At 41.0% G+C, this 12506-nt stretch overlaps 1 long non-coding RNA gene across 2 annotated transcripts in view; it reads left to right on the top strand.

Moving 5' to 3' along the window:
- The window catches only part of LOC139358512 (uncharacterized), a 31625-nt gene extending 20126 nt beyond the window's left edge, over positions 1 to 11499 (top strand). The window contains exons 3-4 of one of the 2 annotated variants that reach the window (XR_011613538.1): positions 3672 to 3860; positions 7092 to 11499. This is a non-coding gene — a long non-coding RNA (uncharacterized lncRNA). Of the gene's footprint in view, positions 1 to 3342; positions 3861 to 7091 lie in introns of both variants that reach the window. The other variant, XR_011613539.1, reaches the window with a different exon arrangement.
- Positions 11500 to 12506: the final 1007 nt, after the last annotated feature.

The following is a 12506-nucleotide window of genomic DNA, read 5'->3' as shown; positions in this document are numbered from 1 at the left end:
AAGTAGCCATCTGTGGCTAAGAGAGTGAAGCCCCTCACTATCTATCAGCCACATCACCATGAACTCAAATGGTTTAAAAGAACAGTAAAAAGGGGAGGAAAAAACTCATAGTATGGAGCTCTGACTTTACCTCTGATACTTCATTTAACTTCAATAACCCCATAGGGTAGTAAATATCCCCATTTTATGGATGAGAAAATAGAGGAACAAAGAAGTGAAGAAATTTGCCCAGTGTTCCTAAGACTGGTGAGCGATGAAGTCAGAATTCATCAAGGTATAAGGCAGGCCCTCTCAGCTCACATCACACAGCCTTGGGGTCATCACCATGGTGTGTACATGCCGAGTAAATCTTTACTGTCAACAGATCTCTGTGCCACCAAAAAGGACTCAATCCCTAAAGCCATGCAAGGAACTCTCTCTTCTACATCACAATCTCATTTATAATCTTTGATATGAAGCCCCGAAAGAGCATTTTCCAGCCTGAAATGTAAATATAGCTTTTCCTACACACTTCTTCAGAGTCAAAGAGAAAGTCCAAAGGGACCTAGAGCTTCTGGGGACAGTAGCCAATATCTCTGACCATCCCTAGGTAAATAGAACTGCTGATTTCACAGGCATCAAAGAGTCCCAGGGCAAGGGAACATGTGGCATGCTCTAAGGCTAAAGCCAGCAGCTGACAATAACTGAAAAAAGACTTTTCGAACAGAATGAATGTAAATGAGAAAAGAAGCCCCTGGTTAGGGAAGTTATTCTAGCAAGTGGCTATATAAATGTCTTTATATTGTTATTTCCAATATTAGTTTGTTGTTCCTCCATGAAAGCTGATTTATTTGAAATGTTATTACTAGAAACACCCTAATCTTTTGGTAATAATTCATATACTGGAAGATTACAGTTTTGGAAGGCAGCCCAGTGCTGTCTGGAATCCTATTTATGGATTAAAGGATTTGAACAGCATTGCAAGCAAGATCTCTAAAGAGTAGGATAATGTAAACCTGGTTCCATATAAAATGCTTTACCCCAGCTATAGTAACCCCATTAAAGTCAGATTGTTAGAGGACACTGGGCACGATGACTTTCACTACACTAAACTGGGATATCACTGCCCCTGAAGAGCAAGGATTTTTCAAGCCCAGTTGCCCCTGATTTTGACAGACTATGCTTAACTTTGTGTTTTCTCTTTCTCCTAGGACATGCCAGCCTTACATAATAGGTCATGACTTTTCGAAAGGCTATATTCAGGTGAAAGAAGGAAAAAATATTAGTCATAGCAAAGGCAACAGCAAAGCTAATGGGGTTCATTGACAGAGGAAGGATGACATGTACCCAGTGCTTTTTGTTCTCAGAAAGCTTCAGGTTAAGACTGATCCCTGCTCTACCAAAAGTGCCCCTTTATAGAGCAATCTAGGCTGTGACACTGGGAAAAAGCAGAGAAGACTAAATGAACCTGGCAAGAGAGGGCAAGGGTCACTATTGACCATAATAAGGGCAAAGCACTAACGAGACCCAGGATGACTTACAGAGACACAAGAGCCCTAATGTGCTCTTCCCTTTGAGGGCTCTTGGGGACAAGTAGTGGAAAGGTGCTGCGTGTTAGACTCAGATCACCTGGTTGCACTATTTATTCGCTGTGTTGCCATGGGCTGGTCACTTAACCTCTTTGAACCTGAGTTTCCTCATCTTTAAAGAGATAAAGTCTACTTGAAAGGCTGTTATGAGTATTTAATGAGATCATAGATGACAAACGTCCAACACAGAGATGGTGGTCAAGGAATGGCCATGAGTATTATCAAACAACTGACACATTAGACAAAGATGGTCACCAGTTGCTAAATCAAAGGCTCTTAATTTTGTACTTCGCTTTTCTATCACACACTCCTGCACGGTGCTGAACCAAAACTGCCATTAGAGCTAGCTGGGCTCAGTAGAAGAATAGAGACAGCGGGAGGGAGGCAGCGGGGAGAAAGAACAGGCCAATGTCACCTTCTCCTTCAGCAGAACCACTGCCTATTAAGACAGAGTCATCAAGCACCTCATGAACATCATCTGCCACATAAATAATGGATAATAATTCTAATTATACCACCACCTAAAACTTGACTTAGGAAGTCTTTATTTTTTTTTTCTCCAACTTATTCCAGTCACCTCAACCAGATTCTATTTTATTTTATGATTTCCACCCTCTGTTCAATGACTCAGGTCTGGGTTCTGACTGAGACACTGTATAGGAGGGAAGATTTCCTTTCAAGTCCAGTGGGAAAAAGGGAGCCATCCCAGGGCGGTTGTGGGCTGTAGACCAGCAGAGAGCTGTATTTTGTAAAATGTTAGACTTTGGACTGCCTGTGTGAAAATCACTTGGAACAGCAGGGCAGGGGAGGGGAATGGTCCTTATTTAAAATCCAGGTTTCTGGATTCTACCCCAGATCCGTTAAATCAGTATAACTAAGAATGAGACTTGGGAATCTGCACTCTCAACGAGCTTCCCAGCAGAACTTTATGTACACTAAACATTGAGAATGGCTCATCCAGGGATTCCTAAGGAAGAAGAAGCCAATGAATATCAATGTCATTCAGGACTTCCAGGGAGTACGATGATAAAGAACATTGTATTGTATTCTACCGATTAAAAAACACATCCACAAACATTATCTCATACTAAAGAGTGTGCACACAAACAAGATAAATATGTCTGTACTGTAAATTATTTATATTGATAAACAATACAGTTCACTTCGTGGACTCAGCAGTATCAAAGAAAGGGATGTTCTACATAAATAAATTTGCCAGGGAAAAAAAATGGGGATTTAACTCTTTGAATGCCAAGCATTTGAAACAATTCATCATATCATATTTTTTAATTAACTTAAACAGCCCCCTGCCTTAATAAACCAAATATCCCAAAGATAATTTAACATTATATTGACTTAGGGTCACCACTAGTAGCATCTTCTTGTGTACAGAGCTGTAAAAGCAATGATGTGCAGTGAGATACGAAGAGCATTAGTTATATAAAACACTGTTTTTCTAACATCTTATGACCCCAGTCTTGAGGCATTTTGCTTGTCATTTGTAGTTTTTCTGACTCTCCTTTGATGGACTAGCCAGTGTCACTTTCCACCACTAAGAGGAAAAGCACTCCCTCCTATCCTTTCGAATTGACTACTTCTATTCTAAGGTAGAAGAAAATTGAGAAAGTATTATCATCTTAAGTACAATGAGAGGAAATTAACTCTGAGGTTTTATGAATAGATAATCCTTAGAGTAATATTCAGGAGGTTGAGTATGAGTTGTATGGACTGCATTTTATGTGCTCAGAGGTCTTTTTACTTACTTTGGTTCCAGCTGTCTTCCGGAAGATGAAGTGGGTATGTATCTGACCTCTGGCTAAGAGAAGCTAATGGTTGTATAGCCCTGAGGCTCTCAGAGCTGAGTGCCTGTTTACCAGGAAGATCATGACCAAGGACCTGGATTCACTTGTGTACTTGCCACCACAGCATAAAGGGAAGAAAACTAGGAAAGCAGGATCACTCAGAGAAAGAAGATTTAATATTACTGGATGAATTATCAAGAATTATTTTTGTTACGACTGTCAGATAAACACCTGAGATTAGTTTAAGAACTGGGAGAGATTTATTAGCTCACAAAACTGTCAGGTTTCTCTCTCTCCATAGCTCTTGTCTCTGCTGCTGTGTGTGTTGACAGCACCCACTTCTACTACAGATGGACTTTCTTCATGCTGTAGGAAGCCTGCCTGCATTCAAAGCTGGTGAGGCAGGAGCTGTTCCCCAAAGGAAGTGGTGGACATGGTGGCGAAGCAATGGTTCAAGCTCCAACTGATAAGAGTGTCAGGAACAAATCAGGTAAGGATGAAGAACCATGTCTCCCCACCCACAGAGGTTAGTTCAGGGCAGCAGGAGCAACAGGGAAATATATATATAAACACATACATATATGTACATATATCTATATTAATATCATGTCATGGCCACCTTTACCTGTGGAATCCCCACTAGGAGGATTTAGTGAGGAGGAAACTATATTTCAGTGGCTCTGCATCAGTCAAGGAAGACTAGATTATGTTGTGGTAACAAATAACCTGCAAATCTTAGTGACTTAACATAATGAAGCTCTATCTCACAACCCTAGTGCATGGCAGTAGAAGATGGTGGGTGAATAAATGCCTGACCTATGTCAGTGTAAGCTAATTGCACCCAATTAAGCTTGTCCCTTCCTCTCTTCCTGTTTGTCATTGCTTGCTCATCATTGTCCTCACTCTGGGACCAAGCTGATGAAGCAGCTGCCTTCTGAGAGTGGTGAATCACTTCTCTGCTCTAGGAGTGTTTGTCTGAAAGTGGGCCTTCTGCTTCTATTTAGGCAAGTAAGTGCAGTCCTATCATGTGTCTGGAAAATATTTAATGGACAATGCTAATGACTACCAAAGACTCTGGGGATGTCCCAGCATCAGAGGTAAGGGGAATTGAGAGAGGAAATAATGAAACCCTACTAGACTAGGGAATGTAGCATTTGGGGCTCATTTCTACTTCCCTATCCCTTATCTTCACCACTTTGCACCACTCCACTGGAAACGAATGTGACGGAGAACAGGACTCTCTTGGCCATGACATGATATTAACATAGTTGTGTGTGTGTGTGTGTGTCTGTGTGTGTGTATATGTATGTTTGCGTGTCTGTATATCTATATATAATATATATGTAGCAGATATATGTATGTGCATAATACATACATAATATATATTATATTCTTCTATGGAGCCCAGCTAGTTCTAATGGAACTTTTGGTTAAGCACCTTGTAGGAGTGTGTGACAGGAAAGTGAACTACAAAATTAAGAGTCTTTGATTTAGAAGCTGGTAACCATCTTTCTGTATTGTGCCAGTTGTTTGATAATACTCATGGCCATATATAATAAATACATACATATTTATTTATTTATATACATATATTCCCCTGTGGAATCCCCACGTACATATATGTGTATATATATACGTGTGTGTGTATATACATATATACACACACACACGCATATGTATACATATATGATGATGATAAGAGTAGAAAAATCTGGGAGGGGGCAGTGGAAGTCTCTAATTCTAACCAGGGTTACCTGGAAGAAATAACAGGGATTATATTCATCCAAAAATGATCCATTGATAAGCCCAGTATAACACCATATGTAGGACTAAAAAAAAAATAAAATAAATTTTAAAAACCTTCCAAACCATAAGAGAGAGAAGAGAAATAAAGTGGGGTAGGAGGAAGGAGGAAAGGAAGAAAAGAAGAATGGAAGAAGGAAGGAAGCAAGGGAGGGAGGAACTTAATTGGGTGCAATTAACCTATATTGACATAGGTCAAGCATTTATTCACCCAGTATTTGCTAATCTTCTAGTCTATTGATCAAGTACCCAAGTTAGAAGGATGACTAAGACACAGTCCTTGCCTCAAGAACTTAATGTCTGTAGACAAAAATGCAAGCAAACAGAAAACACAAACAAAGGGAGGTACTGCTCTGTCAGAAACAAACCCAAAGGTTGTTGGGCACCCCCACAATGGATAGCTAGCTCTAACCTAATCCATAGCAGTTAACTGTAAATGGCCTCAAGATAAAGGAAATCTCTCAGGTGAATCCTAAAGGGTGAATAGAAGTTAACCACAAAAGACTAGATGGTTTCAGAGAGAATATTCCAAAAAGGTGGAAGAGCATGTGAAAGGAATCCCCGGTGAGGGATGGGTGCTCTCAGTAGCATGGAATTCCAATGGGGATGATGGTAAAAGGTGAGATCGAGACCCATAAACAGTCTTTTGTGGCTTGCAAAGAACTTAGATTTTATCCTAAGACAAATGAAGAGAATTTTAAGCAAGAAACTCAAATGATCAGATTCACATTTTGGAACAGTTGCTGTGCCTAAATTATAGCAGATGAACTGAAGAAGTGTAAGACTGGAGGCAGGGGTGGGAAACAGCCAGGGGGCTCTTCTAGTCATCCAGGCAAATATATGTATACATATTGAAAACATGAATTGAATCTGCGGCAGCAGAAGGAGAGGTGGGTATTAAAAAAAGTCCCATCCTAATTAGTTACTTGGGGAAGCAGGTACTTGGAAAGGGAGATCAATGGGATCTGGAGTTATTTGGACCAGGGTAGAGACCATTTCATTGATTTTCTCCCTTGGGACTTGACACTAAAAAAAGTTTGCTGAGAGCCATGACACTAAGAGGATAAAGTGGATTGGGGTGATTACATCCCCTACACTCTGTCAACCTCATTCCCCTAAAAGTCATCAACTACATGGTTTTGAAGAAGCAATTTAGCATTGCAAGAGGCACCTCTAATAAATAACAGGGGTAAATAACTTACCTGGCAAAAAAAATTTCAAAAGAATCAGATAGACTATACCACAGCTGGACTTAGATACCAAGAGGGTAAGGCATTTAGGGGGATCTTCCTTTCCATCCCCATAGAACTCACCAATAGCTTCGGAGAGCTCAGTTTATTGGTCTATAGATCAATAGAAAACAATGTGCAAATAGTTATTGCACCATTTCACAAACCACAGCTCATAAATGATTGTTTTTGTCTTAATGTACTAAAAAGATGACCAGTCTTCCAGCAGTGTAGTCTTTTGGAGACATCTAGAACTCAGCCCATCAATTGAGACAATAGTGTCAAGGAGGAAGAGTTTACTCATCTGGTGGCTATGGTCACTGCAGAAATGCCCAAGATTCATCAAAAATGAGATGACTAGATCTGTTGTCCTTTCTCCAAGATTAAAAAGGAGGCTCAGAGGTAGTTTGAGATAGCAAATCTACCCAAACCAACCAAACTTATTTTAATAGACAGGAGGAGAAAGGATAGAAGTTGGACTGTTGGAAAATGGGGGAAGAGGGAAATTCAAGGTAACTGTTCATCTGGATATAGGGCCCTTGTTTTCAACTCATCATCTTTTTTGGGGGTTGGTGGGGGCAGGCACAACACCAAAGAGTCAGATGTAGGACAGGCCAACGAGTCTAACAAAATATATAGTCTCAATATCCCCTTTTTCTACTTTGCCAATCTTGCATTTTGTATTTCAGAAACAAGCCTACACTGCTCTAGGAAGAGTCCCTCTGCATTGTGAATAATTCACAGAGCCTGCTAACATCCTTGGTGCCTTGCTAGCTTAAGGGCTGAATGCAGAGTGCAGGACTCTGAGACTGGAATATGAGTTTCTGACAGTACCCAAGAAGTTACAATCCGCCACGTCCCACTGAAACCACTCCTCCTTTCCCACCATGATAAGGCAGAACTTCTCAGCTGCACCATTTTCTCTTCTTGTGAGGATGGTGGGCAGGCCAGGGTATAAGAATGGCAACTACAAGCCTTCCAACACATTCTTCCAATCAGGGGCAAGCCTTTCATCTCATTAGCACCCGTTTTGGGGAAAACAGCTGAAAATACATGGTGTCTTGTTTTGTGTGGATGTTCAACATACTCCTCTGCATTGGCCAAGGTGTTGCATTTTGCCTTTCTCCTGTGATTGGCATGGTGCCAAAGAAGGGATGGCCTCAATACATGACGTGCAGGAAGGATTGCTCAACTGGACATTTTGATGTGGTCTCGTGGACAGAAGGATTTGAGTCCCTGACAAGGAGTGATTAAGAGTACCTTCAGCTTCCGGCCCTAGTCTAAGTATATCCTCCATCAGTTCTCTATGATGTCTGAATTTCCACTATGATAGTATCATTCTTTGAATAATAATGTTCCTTTCCCATAGTCTGCTATTAAAATGTAAACCAGCCTGGGAGGGAGTAACGCCTCAGGCTTTGATCAACCATTAGCCTCTCAGATATCATCTTTGGAACAGGACAGAAAAAGTTAGCATTATTTTAGTACTGGGTGCCCAGGTGAGAAAAGACAGGATAGGATGGGGTCACTTTACAACGGAAAAAGAGCGTCAATCAGGGGAGTAAACAACTCTTATATCCCTCATTTATCCACTTGTCCAAGGCCAGACTTAACTGGGGGTTCAGCCTCCATTAGATTTTAGGTGCTAGAGAAATTTCTAGAGAAATTTAGGGCAAAGGTTCACTCTCAAGTACAATTGAACCCCATTTCTTTCCAGCAAAGTGGAACGCAAATTGATGTTTTTATACCAATGTATCAATGTAAGGATATCTCTAGTTTTTCCAAGGACCATATCAGCAATTCTGTCAAACTTTCAGTAAGCATTAGTTTGCTGGCACTTTAATTCATCTTCTCTGCCTGCACATCTACCTACTCCTAACAGAGGAAAAAGAAAAAAATAAAATAAAAGCTTTTCTGTCTAGTCATTAATGATGTATACATAGTCACTTAAGAGAACTAAAGAAGATATTCTTCAAGGAAGCATGATTTTAGGTTTTTGGTTTTATTGTAAAACAAATAACTGCCTCCAAGTGTGTATGCCATTTAAGAGATTTTCTATATTGGAGTTTCCAGTACCCTTCTTAGAGAAATAATGTCTCAGCAGAATATCACATTTTTGACTGGACTTAAGGAAATAGCTTTAATTTAGAGGGGGATGTGAAGGAAGAGCTTCTCAGAAGGAAGGCTGCTAAACTGTGGAACAAGATACCAAGAACTATTACGGGAGCTCCTTCAGCAGAGTTCTTGCTAAAATGGGACTATCAAGGTTAAAGTCCTGTCTTAAGAGAGGGGGACACTGGCACAGATGACCCCAGGAACTCATTTTCAAGGTTCAAGGGCCATAATCCTAAATCCTGATGCTTTCCCTTTGGGTCCTTTGACAAAGCAAGAAAGTAGAGGCCAGGCACGGTGGCTCACGCCTGTAATCCCAGTACTTTGGGATGCTGAGGTTGGCGGATCACCTGAGGGCAGGCGTTTGAGACCAGCCTGGCTAACATGGTGAAACCCCATTTCTACTAAAAACACAAAAAATTAGCTGGGCATGGTGGCGTGCACCTGTAATCCCAGTTAATCGGGAGGCTGAGGCAGGAGAATCACTTGAACCCAGGAGGCAGAAGTTGTGGTGAGCCGAGATAGCGCCAGTACACTCCAGCTTGGGCAACAAGAGTGAAACTCTGTCTCAAAAAAATAAAAATGTAGAACACTTTGTCCATCCTGTGCTCATTACGTGCTGAGAAATCTAATGAGATAAAAGCTCAGGTTTGCATAAGAAGTAAATCAGAAGACTATGGCTCCACAAATTCTGAACAGAGCCCATCTTGATAAATAAAATGTGACATTCATAACAAACAAACCAAAAAGCAGATAAAGAATGAGAGCCCTCAGCATTAATGCTGGAAAACCTTTGGCGATAAATAAGTAATATTATAATAAAAGATATTATAATGCGTTGTCATTTGCAGGGAGAAATGTAATATAGTCTGAGGAGGAAGATAGATAGCTCAAGTTGTTTCTCTGACAGTGGAAGTAATAGCTATTGAATGTTATGTTTAGCATATCATAAAATCAGTGTTAGCAGGCGAGACAGCCCTCAAGCCGTCCTGAAGTCCACATTCAGCCTTTTGACATCAGCAAGAAAAAAGCCTAGAATGCAGCTCGACCGGGATGGATGGTCTCAATTCACACCAAATTGGAAGAGACAGAGCTTCCCCTGGGCCGGCAGGCCCTCAGCCTGAAGTGGAAATGAACTTGGGGGTGACTGGAATATGTCTTTCTTCAGTCTTTTCTGTACTTGCCATCCCCCAAGAGGCTCCTGACAGTTGTAGAAGCAGAGCTGTAAAGCTTGAATTCCTGTAGCACTGGAAACTTTGCTGAGGATGATGAAGTCAGTTCTCTTCATATACTGAGGAACCATTAGCCAATTCCAATTTCCTACAGAGGTGCTGAAAATCCTTCTTCATCTACACATGGCTCTGTCATATTGCCTGAAATGCTTCCATTTTTATTATGTAAGTTGCATTTCATCCACCTGAGGGAGAAGAGAGAGCCACGTGTATCCACCAGATGATGGAGCCTGACCTCCTCATATTCGACAAGCTGTGCAGCCTTGCTCATTCTAGGGACAGGAATGCCAGTAGGCAAAAATAATTCAGCTAAGCACCCACATAGGAAGGGGTCTTCACTTGTGCCAAATGTATACAAAAAGAACATTATTTTATTTATTTTGTTTTTAGTGTATTATTTGCTCAGAGAGCTCACTGATAACATATCCTGGGTGAAATGCCGTTTTCAGGGTTACCAAAAAAAAATTAAATCATGCACCAAGAGAAGTTTACCTGCATGCAATTGAATTGCTTCATTCTGATGCAGCCTAGGGGATGGATTTGAGAAGGGATTGGAAGGATAGGCCTCAGCCTCTGCTTCCCGAAGCCAGAACAGTAGAACTAGAATCTGAACACTGCTGCTTCTGAGCTTCACAGACTGGAAAAAATAGGGGCCTGAGATGCTGTGGTGCAGCTGGGTTCAGAAGAATGGAGGGGGAAGACCAGAGGAAAAGACATCTGTCTTATTTCCTGAGATAATTGGACTCACTAGGAATATTCTTCCTTTCTATCTTATCTTCAAGATGGAAATTCCATGAGAAACCTCTAGTTCCTTCTCTCTACCATCACCACCAATCTCAGAGAGGGAAAAAAGGGGCCTTCACTCCCAAAGGATGCTAGGACCCACCAAGAAGAACTCTGGGCAGAGTGGCTGGTTGGGGGGCCAGTGAAGGCAGTGTGTGGGTGGGTACTTGGGGAAGGCTGCATCAACCAGTATAGGCAGGTTGACCATTCCTTTTCTTCCTTATGTTGTGGTTCATTAACCTTGTAGAGAGCAGAGGCACACATTTATTGAAGATCTTCTGTGCAGCATGCTCTTTGCTAGGCATTCTGTGGGGTACAAAGACAGCCCATCCTCTGCTTTCAAGAGAATGAGAGACATACATTCTTGACATCAAGAATAAGACCAGGCTCACAAAAGCAGCCAACTCAGCTCTGATGCCCATGGCCAATTTCCATTCAACTTAAACAGCATGCACAGGAAAGGCATCTTGGAATAACGATTAAGATCATGGGCTTTGAAAACCTAGGTACTTGACTTTGTGTCCTACTTTAACTACTTTCTAGTTCTGTGACCCTTGGCAAGTTATCTCAAGCTCTCTGAGCACTGGCTTTCAATGTATTAAAAGCAGACAATTATTGTTGCTACTTCATGGGACAATTTAATGAGCTGATGGATGTGAAGCACTTTGTGCAACACATAGTAAAAGTTCAATAAATGTTGGCTGAAAGAATGTTATAGATGTGTCAGGCACTGGGCTTAAAGTTGGGGTACCCAGATGGTTAATGCATTGCCCTCTAGGAGCTTAGAGTCTAATAGAGATGAATAACCGTAGCAAGATGGCAAAAACACATACCAAGCTGCCTGCTCAGTACAAATAACTTCCTTGGTTGAGATTGTTTTTTGCAAGGGGATTTTTAAGACAGAGATTTTCCTCTTCCAAGTGTGTATAAATGAGATAACATTGTCTAATGAAAAGCACCTGGACAGAGAAAGCAGGGACTACAATTCTAAAGCATTCTAGTTCCACCTAAGGCTAGGTGTGTGACTTGTGAAAATTAATGAGTTAATTAATTAAAATAGTTATTAAATACCTACTATGAGTCAGGCAGTATGATTGGCACTGGAGATATAGTGGTCATAGCATAAATTGCTTCTGTTCACCAATAGCCATGTTCTCCTTTGCTCCCTGGACACACAACTGGACTATACATTTACTGGCTTTCCTTGCAGTTAGCTGAGATTATGTGACTTAGGTATTGGCCAATGGAATATGAACAAAAGTAAGGTTCTCCACTCTCAGGTGTGGCTCATGGAAACCTCCCACCAATGATAATTTTCTTGTTCCACATCTACCAGCTAAGTTTGGAGCCCTTAAAGAAGCAGAGGAAAGTCTAGCCACAGATAAAGACTTAAGTGCTTGAAGGCTGGGCCCACATTGGACTGTGATATAAATGAGAAACATTCTTATTGTGCTAAGTCACTGAGATTTGGAGGTTTATTTGTATTATTTACAAATAAATATCAGTTAGTTATTTTCCTTACCTAATAAAGTAGTGAACAAGACAGGCATCCCTGGCATCATGGAGCTGACAAACTCTTAAAAATGAGTAATTAAATAAGTAATTGTAATGTAATGAATGTTAGGTCAGTGAAAAGACAGAAATGGCAGCAGATAGCAGGATGACATAAGTTAATCTGCATTAGGGAAATCTCAGAAAAGGTGCAGGTATGGTGAGACCTGAAATAAGGTGGATTGGTCTGATCAGGCTGCCATAACTAAGTGTCACACACTAAGTGGCTTAAACAAACTTATTCTCTGACAGTCCTGGAGGTGAAAATTCAAGATCGAGGTGTTTGTAGGGTTGGTTTCTTCTGAACCATCTCTCCTTAGCTTGGAGATGATCATCTTTCTTCAGTGTCTTCCCTCTTTACATGTCTGTGCCCTAATCTCCTTTCCTTATGGACACCCATTATATTGGGTTAGGGTTTACCCATAT

This window comes from Macaca nemestrina, chromosome 1, assembly GCF_043159975.1.
Source record: "Macaca nemestrina isolate mMacNem1 chromosome 1, mMacNem.hap1, whole genome shotgun sequence".
Classification (NCBI taxonomy): domain Eukaryota; kingdom Metazoa; phylum Chordata; class Mammalia; order Primates; family Cercopithecidae; genus Macaca; species Macaca nemestrina.
The sequence above is the reverse complement of the archived record's forward strand: the minus strand, read 5'-3'. Positions and strand labels throughout refer to the sequence as shown.